The sequence below is a fragment of the Miniopterus schreibersii genome (assembly GCF_964146895.1).
Source record: "Miniopterus schreibersii genome assembly, chromosome: 19".
Taxonomy (NCBI): Eukaryota; Metazoa; Chordata; class Mammalia; order Chiroptera; family Miniopteridae; genus Miniopterus; species Miniopterus schreibersii.
The window spans coordinates 5445298-5462748 of NC_138119.1; positions in this window are offsets into that span (position 1 = coordinate 5445298).

Consider the following 17451-nt stretch of genomic DNA (forward strand, 5'->3'; position numbering starts at 1 on the left):
GATGGTATCTGCCTTTGCTGGGACTTGTCCCGATTTATTATCCCCTCTCCTCATTTATCACCTCCAGTCCAGAGCTGAGTCTGAATTAGGCGGAGAGGAGCCTGTTAATGACACACACTCTGCTTCTTGCCCTAGTTTTGCAACCGACTTGCTGTGTGACCTTGGACTAGTCACTCCACCTTGCTGGGCTTGACTTTCTTCATCTGACAAGAGTCGTGGCCTGGAGGATTGTTAAGGTGCCTTCAGCCCTGAACCCTTGCTCCTCTGACTCAAAGACAATATGTCTATAGCTGCACAAATAAAATGTCCCTGCTCTGACAGGCAGCTCGGGAAGATAGATAATTCTGCTCGAGCATCCTTGCAGAAAAGCTAGAATCCTGCAGTCTCCCCCCAAGACTGGAAGCTGGATCTTTGTTCATTGTTTATGCCGCTCTGCCTCTCCTGGCCCTCCCTCCAGCCCCCCTCACCTCAGCACCCCTTCCCCCTCCCCCAATCCAGGATGCGGCAACTTGCCATGAATGAAGAGTGGCTGGTCACATGGCCTGGTCACCATGACGACGGATCCCGCAGCCGAGGTAGGCATCAAAGTCACATGAGAACCCTGGAAAATTGGCTGAGGTATTTATAGAAGCAGGCTGGTGCTTTTATGGAGATGGGTCTATATTTGACTAAGGTACAGAAAGCTCCATGCTGGCCCTGGGGGGAGGCAGGTTTTGCTTCTGATTCTCCCTCCCCAAGCCTGGGGTGGGGGGCACAGCCCGCTCCCTTCCTCTGTCCAGGCCACTCCCAGCTGCTGCTGTTCCTCCTACAGCAGACCCGCCCCTCCTGTTTACAAACAAGGCTTCCTCCCAAGTTGGGAGTTTGGGGCCCCGGATGCTGGGCAAGTGGGGTCACCCTCCTTCAGACCATCCCCCCAAGTACCAACCAGAGGGATGTGCTTGCAGCTCTCAGTGACTCTTAGAAGATGCTGGGCCGCTTCCTTCTTCCTTCTTAGTCTGGAGGAAGCACTTGCTGCAGAGTGAGACTTGGGAGGGTCCCGCACGGGCCCTTCAGGGCCTTCAGCCGGGTTCCAGAAAAGCGAGGCAGCCCTGAGGGTACCTGCTGTTTCCTGAGCACCCACTGGGGATGTGCTGTCTCACTGAACGCTCACCGCACCCAGCGATACAGACACTGCTGTTACCCCACTTTTACGGGTGAGGGCGAGGAGCCCCGAGTCAGCGCGAACCCTGACCTGTCCGATTCCAGTCCGTGTGGAGCGTGCCTGGGCAGAGGGGACAGGAGAGTAGGCGGGGACCCGGGAGAGAGGGGCAGTCTAGAGGAGCAAGGAGAAATGCATTTTGCTGTTTTAATGAGCAGGTAATAAATGCACAGGGTCAAAGAAAATTTAAAACGAAGGTAAGTCCAATACCAAGTTTCCCAGCCTCCAGTCCCCTCTGCAGAGGAAGTCACTGTGGCCAGCTTCAGGCATCCCTTTCTAGAGATCTCGGGTACATATAGAAGCAGATGGGATATATTGAATATACATGGTACAGTGTGGTATAAAATGTAAAAGGTATGTGGTTAAAAGTAATTCTTTCTCCCAGCCCTGCCCCAGCCACACAGTTCCTCACCCTGGAGGCAAGCACTAGTATGAGTTTCTTATGTATCATTCCACAAATATTTCACACCCTCTCACACCACTTTGTATCCTTTTTAAACTTAACAGTACATTTTGGAGACATTTCGGAATCGGAGCATAGAGAGCAGACTTGTTCATTTTAATGGCTGCAAAGAATTTCAGTGCATGGAGGTGCCATAAATTATTTCAACAGTTCCTTGTTGATAGGCATCTAAATTGTTTCCATTTTTTAAAATTGCTGCTACAAGGAGGATCTTTAAATAAATGTCTTTAAACAACACATGTGCAAAAACACATAAAGCCTGTGCCTTCAAAACTTTGATGGATAGACACTAATGGGCCACGGGTATGTGCCTTTGTAATTTTGATAAATATGATTTCATTATCTTCCACAGTGATTATACAATTAAACTCTTCTCCAGTTAGCACATGTGTGTTATTGACCTTTTAAAAAATTATTTGCCAACATAATAAGGTAAAAAACGGTATCTCATTTTCAATGTGCATTTCTCCAGTATGGATGAAATTGAGCATCTTTGTATGTGTGTAAGATCCACTTGTATTTTATTTTCTATGAACTTTATATCCCTCTCTCTTCTTATTGATTTTTAGGAACTCTTTATACATTAAAGAAATACCTCCCCAACTTTCTAAACAGTCACTCAACAGATATCTCTAAACACCTACAGTAGGGCAGGACTCTTCCAGGTGCTGGGGAGACAGGGTTTGTCTAGTTGGGGGGCCAACAACAAGCCAATAAACAGGGAAATGAATTGAGTGCCAGATGGTGGTCATCGACTTGGGGAACAAAAGCGCAGAAGGTGAAGGGAGTGATGCTATCCCACCTAGAAAGGTCTTCCCACTCAACATTATAACAATCTTTCCCCTTGTTTTCTTTTATGGTTTCATTAAAAATATCAGGCTTTTCAAAGGACAAGCTTCTGACTTTGATGATCCTCTCTATTGTATGTTTGCTCTCCTATTGTATTAATTTGGACATTGACTTTATCATTGCCTTCCACTGTTTTCCTAAGTTCTTGAGGTGGATGCTCAGCTCATTGATTTGCAGTCTCTGTCTTTTTCATATATCCCTTGAAGGTGTTAGATGCCCCTCTAAGCACTGCTTCCCTATGGCCTTTCTTTTTATCTTTCTTTCCTTCTTTCTCTCTCTTTCTTTTTTTGTTAACCCTCACCTAAAGATATATTTTTTCCCATTGATTTTTTTAGAGAGTGGAGGGGAGGGAGAGAGAGATAGAGATAGAGACAGAGAGAGAAAGAGAGAGAGAGAAACATCGATGTTCGATCCCATCCTGGGATCAAACCTGCAACCCAGATACATGCCCTTGAGTGGGAATCCAACCCAAGACCCTCCGGAGCAGGGGCCAATGCTCTAACCACTGAGAACACCAGCCAGGGCCCTGTTGCTTATTTTTGTTCATCTATTCTTCTCAGTACAGCTACAGTTTATATTGGCATATAAACTGATTTCTTTTCAAATGGCCAAACCAATGCCATTTATTAAAAACCTGCCTTTCCTCCGCTCACTTGAAATGTAATCGTTACCATCTTCTCAGTGGCTGGGTCTGGGTTCACTTCTGGGCCTTGGGCTCTGCCTCGTGTGTTTCTCAGGACCAGGACCACACAAACTTCAACCCGTAGCCTCGTGATGTGCTTCAGGGGCTGGTGGGCGAGTCCCCACCACCCATTGCTTCCCCTGGTAATTGCCCTCGCTGACCGCTTATTTCTGTTTCCCTGTGAACCTTAGAATCAGCTTGTCCTGTTAAAAAGAAAAAAATAACTCACCCTTTTGTTACTGTCATCAAATCATTTTAAAACTGTAGATTCATTTAGAGCGAATTAACGTGTTTATTATGTTTTCTCTTCCAATCTAAGAGCATGTAATTTCTTTTCTTATGTTCCAGTGTCCTTTGCAATCTCTTGGTAGCATTCAGACTCTTTCTTCATGTACAATTTCCTACACATCTTTTAAAGTTTATTCCAAGTGTTGTTTTTTTTTTGGTTATTGCCCTTGTAACTGAAGCATTCGTTTCTTATATCTTTTCACTGGCTGGTATATTTGAAGGTTGATATTTTACACATCAATTTTGCATCCTATCACGTTACTGAATTATATATTCTTTTTTACGTTTTGAAGGTGGGCACGATCTCTGCCCTGTGGAAGGTACACATCAGTCAAGGTGACCGTCACTCAGCAGCCTGTTACACCATTAAATACTTAACTACTCTTGTGACAAAGGCTACTAAGGAGAAGAAGTGTCCACCTGGGAGGCTGACCGAATTCTTCTCCATGGTCAGGGGAGGCATGAAGAAGTAGGGTCCGAGGTGAACTCTATAGGTGAGTGGGCAGGGAGTGAGGAGAGGGCAGGAGGGGGTCCTGCAGGAGGAGGCATCCTAGAGGAGGAGGGGACCTAGTGGCTTCCCAGCACAGAGTGCACCTGGGCTGAAGGCTGAGTCAGGAGGGAGTGGGCGAGTTGAAACATTGAGAGAAGGTCGGGGTAGGCAGCGGGCTGCAGGAAAGGCCATGGGGAGGGGTGTGTGAAATGAGGCTAGGGCTGAAGAGGGGCCTTCAGAACCTGTTAAAGATGGGAGCAAAACTGCAAGCTTGAGAAGGGCCTGCTCATCTTGTTTCTAAAAGAGGAGGCACTGATGGCTTTCTGTTCCAGACTCTCTTTTTGAGGATGTTTGCAGAGCAAACAGCTTTGGAAGTTGGAGACAGTGTCTCCCCAGCAGATGACAGGCTTGTTTACTGTCCAGGATAATAATGGTAAGTGTAACAATATCTGGGACAAAGGTTGGGCAGGTTTGCTTGCAGCCCATTATAAAAGATTGGGGTTTCCTAAGCTCGGGTTCCCCAGCATGTGCATTATCACCTGAGCACAGTCCCATGTTCCTCCTATGGACTTGGGGTTAAGATAAACTGAGTTGACTTTGAAGCTCAAACTTCCTGCTTTGCCTTGAATAATAAAGTCCTTTGTCTCTGGCCCAGGAGTCTCATGTCTTCTGCCAACACCCATAAAACTGTCGCAGGCTAACTTATTAGATTATAAGGGTAAAATCTCAGAGCCTTTGGAGTTCATGACAGTAGCCCTATTGCCCTTCAGTAGGACGGCTGAGACAGCCTCTACCTCCCATCCTTCCCAAACAACGGTGTCTAATGCTGACGTCCCTTTAATGACCTCTAGAGCAGAGTTAATTCATTCTAGACTCTGCAAACAGCCCTCCAAGGCCCTCGAGCATGGCTCCTGCCTCCCTACCTTCACCCACCCCTGTCCCAGCTCAAGCAATCATGGCCCCTGCACACCTCCACTCTCATGTATCTTTGCTCTCCATGCAGTCCCCTCCACAAGGGTCATCCCTCTTCCCTTCCACCTTTTGAGGCCAGGATCCTGTCTCACCTCCTCCATAAGGTCTGCCCAGAGCCCAGGTGGACCTTCCCTCTCCCTTCACTGTCCCCCACTTTCCTTGTCTTCTAGGGTCTTTCCTTCTGCCTTGTACTGTGGCTATCTAGGTAAGCCCCCCTCTGCCTCTCCCAGAGGTTCCCTACCATCCTTTCTGTCATCTCAACCCCTGCAGCCCATGCATATGGTAGGAGCTCAATAGATGAGTGATGTATGGAGGAGCTGAACTGCACTGGGAATGGCGCTGCTGGACGGTGGGTGGAAGGACCATGGAGCCGGAAAGGCCTTCCAAGTGAGGGGAACAAAGGCATGGAGGTGCAAACTGCTAGGGCAGGGGGCACAACCACTGTGGGTGGGACTGAGTTCATGAACGGGGGCCAAAAGGGATGGGCCTGAGAAGTGAAGAAATGAGGCTCAGGACTCAGGAGGGCCTTGGCCATTGGGGTCCCATTCCTCTGAGGGCAGAAGCCCTGGCGACTCCTCTCCGGGGGCTGGGTCCCTTGGCGAGGGGCCTCAAGAGGCTGCTGCCAGGGCAGCCCCGTCCCTCCCTCTGCCCACCCCCTCCGCCTACGTAGGCCCTCAGAGCGTCGCTCGCGGTCCCAAAGCCTCGCACTGACGCGGGCCGCGCGTGAGTCAAGCCTGCGTCACGGCGCCCCGCCGCCAGGGTGGCCTTTCGGAAAGCGAGGGAACCGCGCGCCGCGCTCCGCCCAGCTCCGTTCCGCTCCGCAGAGCCGGCGTGACGGGGCGCAGCGAGGGCGGCACTCGGCCCGGGCTCCCGCGACCCCCCGCGGCCGGACCCGGGGCCCCGGGCCGCTCCCCTGAGGGCTGAGCCGGGACCCGCGGCGAGGGAGCGAGCGAGAAGCGCGCAGAGTCGCAGGCGCGTGGCTCCGCGTCCCCTCCCAGCCCGGCCGGTGCCCGTCGCCGCCGGACTCGGGCTGCCCGTGGGAGGGGCCGCGCGCCCGCCCCCCGTCGGGGACCGCAGCTGCTCCGCGGGAGTGTAGGGGCCGAGTCCGAGCGACGGTCCACGCGGGACAGGTGAGTCGCGGGCCGCGCCCTGCCTGGCGTTCCCGGGTCAGCCACCGCAACTTTAGCTGTTCCGGGCCCTGCCCCACCCAGGAAGGCCGAAGATCCAGGGTTCGAGGCGGCGCTGCCAGGGTGCCCGCCCGGCTCCGCGCGGGCCCGGGCTCCTCCCGCCTCTCCAGGCTCCGTTGCCTGGCGACGGAGCCCCGGGGCCGCGCTCCTCGGGCGCATCGCGGGTGCCTAGCGCCGTGCTCAGGGGTTGGACACCTGACGCCAGCTTCCGGGGCTCAGCCGGGCCCAGGAACTCCGGGGGTAATGAGGCAGAGCTGCAGAAGGGAGCGCCCGCGGAGAGCCGGGAGGAGCCCCGGCCGGCCCCACCGCCCCGAGCCGCGCGCTCCGGGCGCAGTTCCCGCGGCTGGAGACCCCAGCCCGGGGCGCTCGGCTTCGGGCCCGTGACCTTGACAGTATCATTGGCAGGAGCAGCAGAGCGCTCGCGCCCGAGGTGGATATTTAGTTGCCAGTCCTGGGGCCGGTCCTCGCTGAAGTCGGAGCGAGCGGAAAGCCCATCCTCCCTCGAGGGAAGCGCATCTGGGAGCGGAATGGCGGAGACGCGGACGTGCGCGGGTGCAGGTCTTGAGCGGGCGCAGGTCTTGAGCGGGCGCCCTCTGGGGAGCGAGGCCTCCGCCACATCCATACCTTTGCGCACCTGGCTAGGCTCTCAGGCGATGCTCTCGGTGCTCCAGGGGCGCGGCCGCCGTGGCAGGAAGCCTGGTGTTTCCTTTTAAAGCCCAAAGAGCCCTGTCAGGGCTCCAAGTGTTCAGAAACCCCCAGGCTACCCACCTTACAGGACCCAATCGCTGTCAAAAGGAATTTTTTTTTTTTTTTAATAAAAAATAAATTTGATCCCACCCCTCTTTCCTTTGAAAGATATTTAAGGAATTTTTTGGATTAGGAAATTTCTAACCAGAGCTATCTTTGGGGCAGTTCAGCTGTGAACACGAAGCAGGTGGGGTTGGTTTGGGGAGATTGGAAGATTCGTTTGAGGGCACTGTCCTTATTAACAGGAACTTCCAGAAACTAAGAAGATCCTGTCAGGACTCCAAAAACCTCAGTCAAAACTTTAGCTAGATCCGGTTAGGCCGTGCAGGATTTACTAACTGACGGCCGGAGCACAAGGTCAGAGCGTGGGGAGGTTAACAGTGGGGGCTTCTGGAGTCTCATGCTGAGCTTATGTTATCCCACGGTCGGGTGAGGTGGATCCATCACCTGGGCAGGAAGGGCTCTGAGGTCACACCTGATTGTCCTTGGCCCAGGCCCAGCCATGGGGACCATGGGAGGCTCCAGCTCCTCTGCTGGCCTTTTCTCGCCTGGAGCAGCTGTGGCTAAGTAGGTGGTGAGTTTCAGCGAATCCTCCAGCGCAGCGGGAGGTGACTCAGTGCGGGAGGCAAATGGTGCGGCCGGATCTGATTGGAGTGAGCTCGTTTGGCCTGAGTCACAGGTAGAGTTGTGTCAGCTGCTTGTGAATTGAATGGAGTTTGGTACCAGGACGTGGGAGTGGGAATGGCCAGAGCTCCCAGTGTTTGGGGGTCACTAACCAGAAGTGGGCAAGTCCTCCGAGGGAGCTAAGCAGAACTCAGGCCACCTGGCTCCTGGGCGAGGGTTCTCAAGCTCTGAGTCCCAGGAAAGGCAAGCAGGGTCAGGCTGGGGGTGGGGGGAGGGGAGGCTCTGTGATTGTGGTCAGAACGGTTCAGTGCTCTGCGGTGTGCCCGGGCAGGGTGACCTCGGGCGGGTCAGTTTGCATCTGGAGCCTTGGTTTCCTCGGTTGAAAAGCAGGGATGCCTATGGTGCCTTCGTCACAGGCTTGTTTTGAGCCCAGTGTGGACACGTAGAAGATGCTCATTAAATGCGAGCTCCCCACCTCCTTCCCTACGGGCCTTAACCAGATGCGGTTCTTTCAAAGTCTCCCTGCCCTTGCTCCTTGGTATGAGAAGGGGGTGGAGACTAAGGAAGGTGACAGGGTTCCTCACGTGGTTGAGAAGGACCCATAACTCAGCTGCAAACTGACCTACTTTCAATCAGTTCTTCCCAGGAGACCCTGCGTGGGGAAGCCTGAGGGAGCGCAGGGCTGGGGTGGGGGCAAACCTGTGCTGGGTCTGCTGGGGCCCTGCGCTGGCTCCGATGGCTCCAGGGCGAGACTCCAGCACAGACCCTGACTCCGTAAGATTGTTCGTGACTGTGGCCTGGTCCCCAGTTACGGCACCTGCTGGGTGGACTTCAGGGGCCCCTGCCCTTTGGTCAGGCCTTGCCATCCTCCTTCTCGCCTGTCCCATCTGGGGTGGAGGTAGAAGCTGCAAGACAATGGGGCGTGTTCCCTGCCTTCTCCGAAGGCTCCTGGGCCCCTGGCTCCCTCCTCTGTAATGTTTCTAGACTTGGGCTGAACTAAGATGTGTTTGCCTCAAGAGTGGAGGAAATGAGGGGGTCCCCAGTCCAGCAAGAAAGGCCATGCTGACCCAGGGGACTCCAGTTTGCTCCTGGAAATGTGTGCGTGTGTATGTGTGTGGGGGGAACGACACGGGGCACATGCACCCTGGAAATCACAGCCCCTCCCGTTGGATCTGGCAAATTCCAAGGGTGCTAGAGACAGAGATGAGAGGATTGCTGAGAGGCAGGCTCCTTCTGCCTGGGCACCTCTCCTTCTTCATGCCCCTTCCCCCTCCCACCTCCCCCACCCCAGATTTGCTGCAGGAGGACAATTCATCATTAATCCCGTTAAAGCTGCTAAAGCAGCAGAATACTTTAAAAGGGAAGATGAACTTGGGCTTTTTTTCCTAGAACCTGACCTGAGTTATCACTCGCGTGCAGGCTGGGCTGCAAGAAGTCCTCACAGCCACACATCTGGAGCTCTGGGATGGGGGAAAACCCCTGTTACTCAGCCCCTGCAAAGTCCCCTTACATCAGCCTCCCCCGGCTGGTGTCCCAGGCCTGCAGAGGTCAGAAGCACAGTACTGCGGGTAGATCTGTCAGTGCACTCCCCCGAACTCGGGTGGGACGGTGATCTGCGAGGAAATGCCTACTTTGTGAGCTTTTAGGAGGGGCGGGTGCCGTTCTATATTCCAGCAGCTCACACTGTGCTTGGCACCAGTGATCATATCAAGATTTTTATTGAGGCCTCCGCGTGTGCTAAGTGCTTTATTTACACACCATCTTGTTTAATCTTTGCTACCATCCCGGGAGACAGACACTGCTCTCGGCTGTTGTACAGACGTGGGACTTGAGGTTCAGGGAGATTAAATGACTTGGTCAAGGCCACCTAAGCAGTGAGTGGCAACCTGAGAATTGGAACTCAGGTCTGTCAGGTCCCGAACTTTCTGCTCTTGAGCAGGAGGAGACACGTCTCCATCATGAGTTCTTTATAAATGTTTGCTGACCACCTAGGCGTTTACCCAGACGAGGTTGTCTGAACCTTCGGTCCAGTTCTCTGAGCTCATGCCCCGAGAAAGGGGCCTGGGAGCCTCCACCAGTGGGAAGTTGGTAGAGAGTGAACCTTGCAAGGTTGGGGGGATGCTGTAGGGGTTGCACATGGGGGGGAACCCAGGAGAAGGCCCCAGGCTCATCGTGGTGCTTCATGGTCACGCCTGTCACTCCTCTTGACTTCTGCCTCCCTCGCAGTGTGTCCAGGCCTGGCGCTGGCCCTGGCGCTGGGGGCAGCGAGGGGAGGAGCCAGAGCAGACTCCATGGTGCTGGAGGATTTTTGCATCTGCAGAGTCAGGACAACCAGTCACTGGTGGGAGCTCGAGTGGGTCAGGTTTCTCTGCTGGGAAGTGTGAGCCAGGGACTGGCAGCAGCTGCTGGTGGGAACCCGGAGCAGAGCTGCTAACACTCCAGGTTACTTACAGGAGCCACCGCACAGGCTGCTCAGAGGGACCTGTCTGTTCCCTAGTCCTGGCCCCTGGACGCCCCCATCCCCCACCTCGGGGGCTCTGCCCCTGGTGTCCTTGGCGTTCTGGGAAACTTGGCATCTGCTCCCTCCTGCTTCTCCATCTCTTCTCTCGCTGAGAAATCACCATCCGGGAGGAACAGGCCCTCCTGTCCTAGCTGGGCACGGCACCTCCAAACCACCCTTGCTCTCGGTGGGGGGTCCTGTAAGTGAGGGGGGATAATTGGAACATCAACATCGGGGCTCCCCACCCCCAGAGGACAGGAAGGGGTCTCTCCAGACACCCTTGCTCCGTAGGCAGCTCTTGTGTGGAGATGCAGTCCTGTGGTACCCCACCCCCAGCATGAGTAATTTAAAAAATTAAAACATCGTTCACCTAATGTAGTCAGGTATTCACTGTGTAAGAAACGCACAGGTGAGAACAGGAGCTCAGGTGCGAGGGGGATAACCGGACTGCCTTATCCTCACGTCCAGAACCAGGTGTCTCCGTTAGGGAATAATTCTGGGGCAGGTGCGTCCCCGGCAGCCTGAGTCCCCAATTTGGGAGGTGAGACTTAAGGCCCTTGTGGGGCCTCGTGGGGCAAGCATACGGCCGGAGGAAATCATGCCCCGGCTCCCAGGCCTGGGGTCATCTCCCCAGCTGCACTGGCCCCACCCAGCGGCCACTCTGCCTTCCAGAGCTGACTCAGGGCACTGGAAGGTGACAAGTCGCCTCTCACTGTCATCCATCATTTCTAATTACCGGTTTAATTAGAATCTGCTGGATTCGGTGCACCGCTAATTTGCCACCTATTTCAGTTGCAAATACAATTCATTGGTCCACACCCCAGATTCCTGCTGGTTGCCTCTTCCCTTTAATTATGAGACTCCTGGGCTCCTGTGGTTTGAAATCCCACTCCAGGTGGGGAGTTCTGCTTGATAAATCTACCCTTCAAGAGATGTGGACAGTCACCTGGGGGAGTGGCTTCATCAGGTGTCCCCAGGTGAGTGTTCAGTGAGGACATGGACCTCCTCCCCCCCCAGGTGTCTGAAGGACAGAGAGTGGGCTCTGTGGCGGGCAGCCGGCACTGGCTCCCAGAATGGCTTGGCAGGCGCTGTCCACGGTCCTGGCACACCGCTGAGGCAACCTGCCTGCTGGGAATTTGGGGACTCCTTTAGAGCAGCTGGAAGATATCCCCTTGACCAACTCCCTAAATTGCATTATATCATTGGCTTTGGGAAAGGACCTGGCCAGGTGAAGAGGCTCCTGACCTCAGGGGGAAATGGTGGCAGCTGGACTTGTCCCACTGTTGACTTGCCGAATGAGACTCAGGTGTATTGCTTTGCAGCTCAGCATAGTACATTGGGGAACTTCCTAGCCAGTGCCACAGATGGGTGGCATGTGGCCCAGTAATCAGGATGCCTTCATCTAGGAGTAGCCTGGAGCAGCCTAGGGTGGTGGAGCCCCCTTCATTGACCCCAGTGTGCCATACAAGTTGGCTCTTCCCTGTGAGTCAGACATGAAAAAGACTGGAAAGCACTCCTGTCTTGGAAAAAACATGGGCTACCAAATTTGGGAGACCACAGTTCAAATCCCCATTCTTCCACTTCGTGGCTGGGTCATCTCATGCCTGATATTTGTCTTGCCTTAGCCTCGGCTTCTCTGTTTGTAAAATGAGAATTACATTTTATCCCAAGTTGTTGGGGGGGGATATATAACATATGTAAGCATCGTAGGTCTTCAAAGGTGCTTGCTCCATTCGCTGTGTCCTGCGGCCTGTTCCTGATGGAAGTGCTTTTCTGCACAGCCCTCCACATAGCTGCTCTGAGGCTGGGGAGGAAACAGACAAACGCTTCTGGTTCTCAGGAGAGAGGCATCATGTTGGGACTGTAATTAAGGGTTCCTGATCTCTATTCCTTCAAGTGCTCTTCAGCAGTCTGGTGGGGAACTCAGATAATTGGACTCCCTTGGTTTCCTCTGCCTCTCTCTGAGACAAGAGAAAATAGTGGCATTAAAAAAAAAAATCCAGGTCAGAGGATTTGGGCAGAGGCTGTGGGGACCCATCTGTCACCACCAAGGGCTTCCCCTGAATGAGGGAAGAAGGGATTAAGGCCTTTCCCCAGATTCAAAACCTAGATGACATGGTAAAACTGAACCAAAAGATTTGGTTTGCACTGGCCCCGCCCACATTTTCCCGTGTTGGTTCCTGCTCCCGCCCCTCCCCACCATCTGCCGGGCTTCTTGCCTCCCTTCCTCCTCGGCTGAGAAAACAAAATACCACCTGCAGAGAACAGGCTTGGAGGGTGTGACAGGAAGGCTGCAGAAGGCTCCACTGGCTCCTTTGCCTGAGCCATTGCTTGGAATGGTCCCCCCACCCCCTGGAATGCTCTGTGCCAAGACTGTGCCCATGCGGTGTTTCTTTCCTGGAGGTCAGGATGGATGCTGCCTACAAAGTGGAGAAAGTGGGTGGCTCCTTTACAAGAAGCAAAAAGTCAATGAGCAGTGGCCAGACGTCTTTTACCTTAGCTTTGAACTTCCGCTTGGGGCATCCGTGGGCACCTTAGCTTTGCACTTCTGCTTGGGGCATCCGTGGGCACCCAGTGTTCTTGGGATCAGAATATCACAGCAGAAAATGGGCGTGGGGGACTAAAGCTGGAAATTACATCAGACTCTAGAAAACTTGGGGACCTGAAGCGTCAGGTCATCGATTCACTCATTCATATATTCATTAGCACATGTAATGGTAAAACACAGGATTTGGCCCGCTGGCAGCAAGGGTGGTGTCAAGCTCCACAAATGGGTGAAATGGAGTTAGAGATGACCACTCTGTCTGGCTTCGCAATCAGCTTTTCGCTCTCTTTCCCCTCCTGCCCATGTGCTAACCAGATACAGCTGGTCAGTGAGCGCTGTTCCCTATTTTGCAGATGAATAAGGAATGGAAAGCTGGCTTCCAAGTCCTGGGGTCCTCCCCACGTGTGCTGCAGGCTGCGCTCCATCTGAGTCCCCCCAGCTGGGCGCGCAGACCTCCTAGAAGGTTTAACCGGCTCCCCAGTCAGATCCGTTAGCTCTCCAGGCCTGCCTCTTTGTTTCAAAGGCCAAGGCGGTGGGTAGGGTTTCAACATAGAAGCAGGTTGTTCTTGGAGGGCAGGAAGGCAGGGACCCTGGGGTCCGTCCCGCATATGCCAGGCACGACGCTTAGGAAAGGACTCAGCCGTGTAAACAAGCAGCTCTACTAGAAAGCCAGATGGAGAAAGTGTGAAAGAGCATTCCAAGGAGCAGCTGAGGAGGGGAAGGAAGGGATGTTCGTTCTCACTTGGAGAATCGCAGACAGCGTCACGGAGGCCAGACGGTGGACCTCGAGCTCACCTTCAAAGACTGGCAGCTTGAGTAGGAGGGGAGGGGGGGTAGGAAGGGGTTCATGCAGGGGGAGTGGGTGGGCGGGCGGGGACGGGAGATGGGGGGGCCCCGTGGAGGAGCTGTAAAAGCCACAGCGAGTTGGAGCTAGGCAACGTGGTATTTCACGAAGCTGCCTCTGAAGGCCCAGAAGGAAAGTGAGCCAGGAGGCGGCTGCCGCCGTCTAACAGGGAAGGTCTGGACTAGAGCCCGAGGGGTGGGAAAAAGGAAAGATCCGAACACGTTGACAGGACCTGGAGACTCTGGATGCAGGAGGGCGAGGCCAAGAATGGCGCTGGGGCCAAGCCAATGACTCTGGCTTGGCCTTGGTCTGGGGTGAGCAGCCATCCAGCACCCCTCGAGGTAACTGCTGAGTGTTTAAAAAGCTGTGGAGCCCTCGCCCCTGGGCAGGAGATATTTTTACCTGTCTGCCTCCTAGTCAGTGTTTTTTTTCTCTTTTTAGGAAGATGCACAGTTTAGTGGCTCAGTCCTGCCACTGTCATGCGTGCTGTTCTGAGCTGTGAGCCGCACGGTTGCTAGGTGACAGATGTGGCATGTGGCTGCCTGGACCCCCGAGCCCTCCACATTGTGCTTTAGGTCATGGAGGCGTTGCTTTCAGAGAACTGTGGGACCGCATCTCGTGTGCTGCTCACGAATGCAACTTTACAAGCTCTCAGCTGGCGAGGGTGGCATGACAGGCCCAAGCACCTGCAGCGGCTAGAGCCTGGGGCGTGGCAGGCCTCGCTCCCACCAGCGTGCACAAGGGGCACTCCCAGGATATGTGCAGAGTTGACAGGGCCTCAGAGATCATCCCAACCAACCCATTTTACACACAGGGAGACTGAGACCCTGAGAGCTCAGGGCAGTGGTGCCAGTGTGCACAGCTGGTTGGTGGTGGGTCCAGCCCTGCACCTCGCTGGCCTCCTGATACCTGGATCATGGCTGGCTCCCCAGCCAGCAAAGGGAGGACCAGAGAGGAACCTGCCCCTCCTGGGTCCTTCTCTGATCCTGGTGCTTATCCCAGGCCATGCTTCGTGGTCATTGGATGGGTGCACATTGGATTCGTATGTTCTGGCCTGAAGGCTGACCTTCACCAGCACAGGGACTCCAGGTAGGGGGTGGGGGGAAGGGAGGGTTGTTCCAAGTTGCTGCTGGTACCACCTCCCTTTTAAAAACACAGAGCACAGGAGTGAGGAGACCTGGGAGCTGACGGCTGCGGAGTGTGAGCAGTGCCGTCTTTCCTCTATTCCAGGTGCGAGGGATACAGCAGCGAACAAAATAAGCCAGATGTTTCTTCCTGTGGAATTTATAGATTTCTTGTAGAAGGGCCAGGTTCTAAAGAAAGAAACAGACATACAAGGGCCAGTGGTACTTGCTATAAGAGAAGAAACATGGGGTGGGATGTGGGGGCTGCAACCTGGAGGGCTGCTATTTTAGGGTCTGGAAAGGCATCCCTCAGGGCACATTTGACGGAGGAATGAATGAATGAATGAATGAATGAATGAATGAATGAATGAATGAATGAAATGGGAGCCCTCAAACCCAGCCTTTCTGACTTCAAAGCCCCACCACTGTCTCCCTCTGCGCATCCCCAAGGAGTCTGGCCTGGTGGCTTTGAGCTGTTCACTCCCTCTCTCTGGGCCTGTTTCCTCATCTATAAAATTAGAATGGTGATGGGGTCCCCCAAGCTTCTGTATTTTAAGTGTCAGACTCAGGCGTTGTCACCTGAGCACATTCACTGGGCACGAAGGTTCTGGTCGTGATTGCAGCCCAGCCTCGCGGCTCACTCGCATTTACGCTGGCACTTTGCACCCTGCAGACCCGGCGGCCCGGGAGGCCCCTGGCGCCCTCCTGCAATGCAGGGTGCTCGTAGGCAGTGGTGTCCTGAGAAGAAGGAGAGGCTCAGCTCGTTTGGGCTGTTTCCTGTGGTTTCTGTGATGCTGCCGTGGTATCTTTCTCTGGCTTTACCACAATGTGCTAATTTCGCCCTTGAGTCCTAGTTTAAAATGGTCCCCATCCCCCCAGGCCTTTCTCATGTTGGTGACCAGAGCTGCCACTCACCAGGCTATTTATGGGGAAGCATGTCCTCCAATGGGTCAGCACTAAGATAAATTCTGCAGACTTGCGGAATCCCCCTTGCTTTTCTTCAGTTGTGGCAGGATGTGCAGTAAATCAAACCTAATGCGTTGCAGATCGTGCTGATCAGATCCTGCTGCAGGCGGCCCTGGAGACGGCTCGGAGCTGAGGCACCCTGCCGGCTGCGTCTCCAGCAGGACCCCGGCCCTCTTCCCAGCTCTAGTTTTAATAAAAATTCTCCATGTCAGCTGTAGGGGAGGTGGGGCAGCTAGACAAGCAGCCATCGCCTGTGCCTTAGGTTCACTCCAGTTAAGTGCCCTGGGGCTGGGGACCTGCTGCCAAGGAAGGGGGAGGGGCTCACCCTGGAAGCCCAGGCAAGAACTCGGGCCTCCCCACTGCACAGTGCTCTGGGTACCATTTGCTTGTGTAGGGTGGGCAGGGTAGCAACCCGGAGAGGTTGAGGACTGAAGGGTCCACAGACATACAGGCCCACCTTGGGACATCTCCAGGACACAATGGGATATTCAGCTGACCCACTGTGGAGTCCCAGCAGAGAGCTGCATTTCTTCTAGAGAATTCTTGGGTCTTCTAGGCAAGCTGGCTCTGTCCCAGTCTCTCCAAAGCCCAAGACCCTGACTGTTCCTGGGGTGGCAGGGGGCAGTCATTAAAGACTCACTGTCCCCCTTGGATGAAGAGGGCAGGGACGTGTCAGCCGCTGATGTGGTCCAAGGCCTGGTCTGGGAAGGTTGGCTAACCCTGCAGACCTGCATGGACAGTTGTCCCCATCTGCCAGGCCTCCTAGCTTCATTAGTGGGATCTGTCTGGCCAGGTCTACTCAAAGGTTGGTCTTTGCAGGAGTCAGTCAGAAAGTGTGGGTCAAGGCCAGCAGGGAGGGCAGCCGGGCATGCTCCTGCTGTGCAGTGACCTTGCCCGGCCGTTCAGGTGGCACATCCGAGGAGAACAGACGGGAGCCGGATCCAGAGGCAGCTCCTCTTTTAGTTAAGTAATTACAGAGCTGGGTAATTTACATCCCTGGCAAGATGCGGGGCAACTGCAGGCCAGGTGTACATGTGTTTAATTTTAAATTCTCCGACCTCCCTTAATGAGGAAGTGCTTTGAAATACAGCCGAATGCTGGGATCCTTCAAAGCACTCGCTTCCTTGGTGCTTTATGTCTCTAAGGGGAAGCAGGAAAGACGGATGAGGAATGGCAGGGAGGGTGTTGCCTCCCCCGCCCCCTGTGCAGACATTATCTGCTGTAAAAAGGTTGCTGAAGGATGGAGAACCAGCTCTTGGCTGCTGTGGCCCTCAGATAATGTCATTGGTGAGCGATGACCCAGGATTTGTTGGCACTGAGCAAACACCTCCAGGGCTCTGGTGCCAGCATCCTTAGCTGAGCCTGGTCAGCACTCCCACCTGGGGAATGAAGGAGCCACAGGGGCTGGTGTCCAGGGTGCCTCCGTGAGAACTCTAGCCCTTCTCGCCCCCTACCAGGTGTTACTATCCCTTTGAATCACCTGGGGATCCTAAAAAAATACAGAGAAAGGTTGAGTAGGTCTGGGGTGGGCCTGACATCCTGCATTTCTAACCAGCCCCTGGGATGCCCCTGGCCCATGACTACGTTTTGAATAGAAAGACCTTAGAGAAGGTAGCTGCTGGCTTCCCTGGGCCCCACCAGGTGGTTCAGGCTCAATAAAACACAGAAGGCTTGGACTTGGCACAACCTGCTCAACCCTGGGGGGGGGGGTGTGCAGCTGTGGGATGCCCCCCACTTGGTTTTGAGCACTCAGATCTGCATGTGTGATGGAGCAATGCTGCGTGGATGACCCTCGATTTGGGTTTGGTGTCTGGTGTGGCCGCTTCTGCCTCATTACATTTGCCCCTCTAATGATGCTTACATAGGGCCTGTGGGGAAACTGAGTCTGCAGACCTGGGTTCCTCAGTGGGCACCCCCAGTGGGGAGGAAGGCCACCTCCATATTTCATGCCACTGGTCAGCTCCGTGTGTGT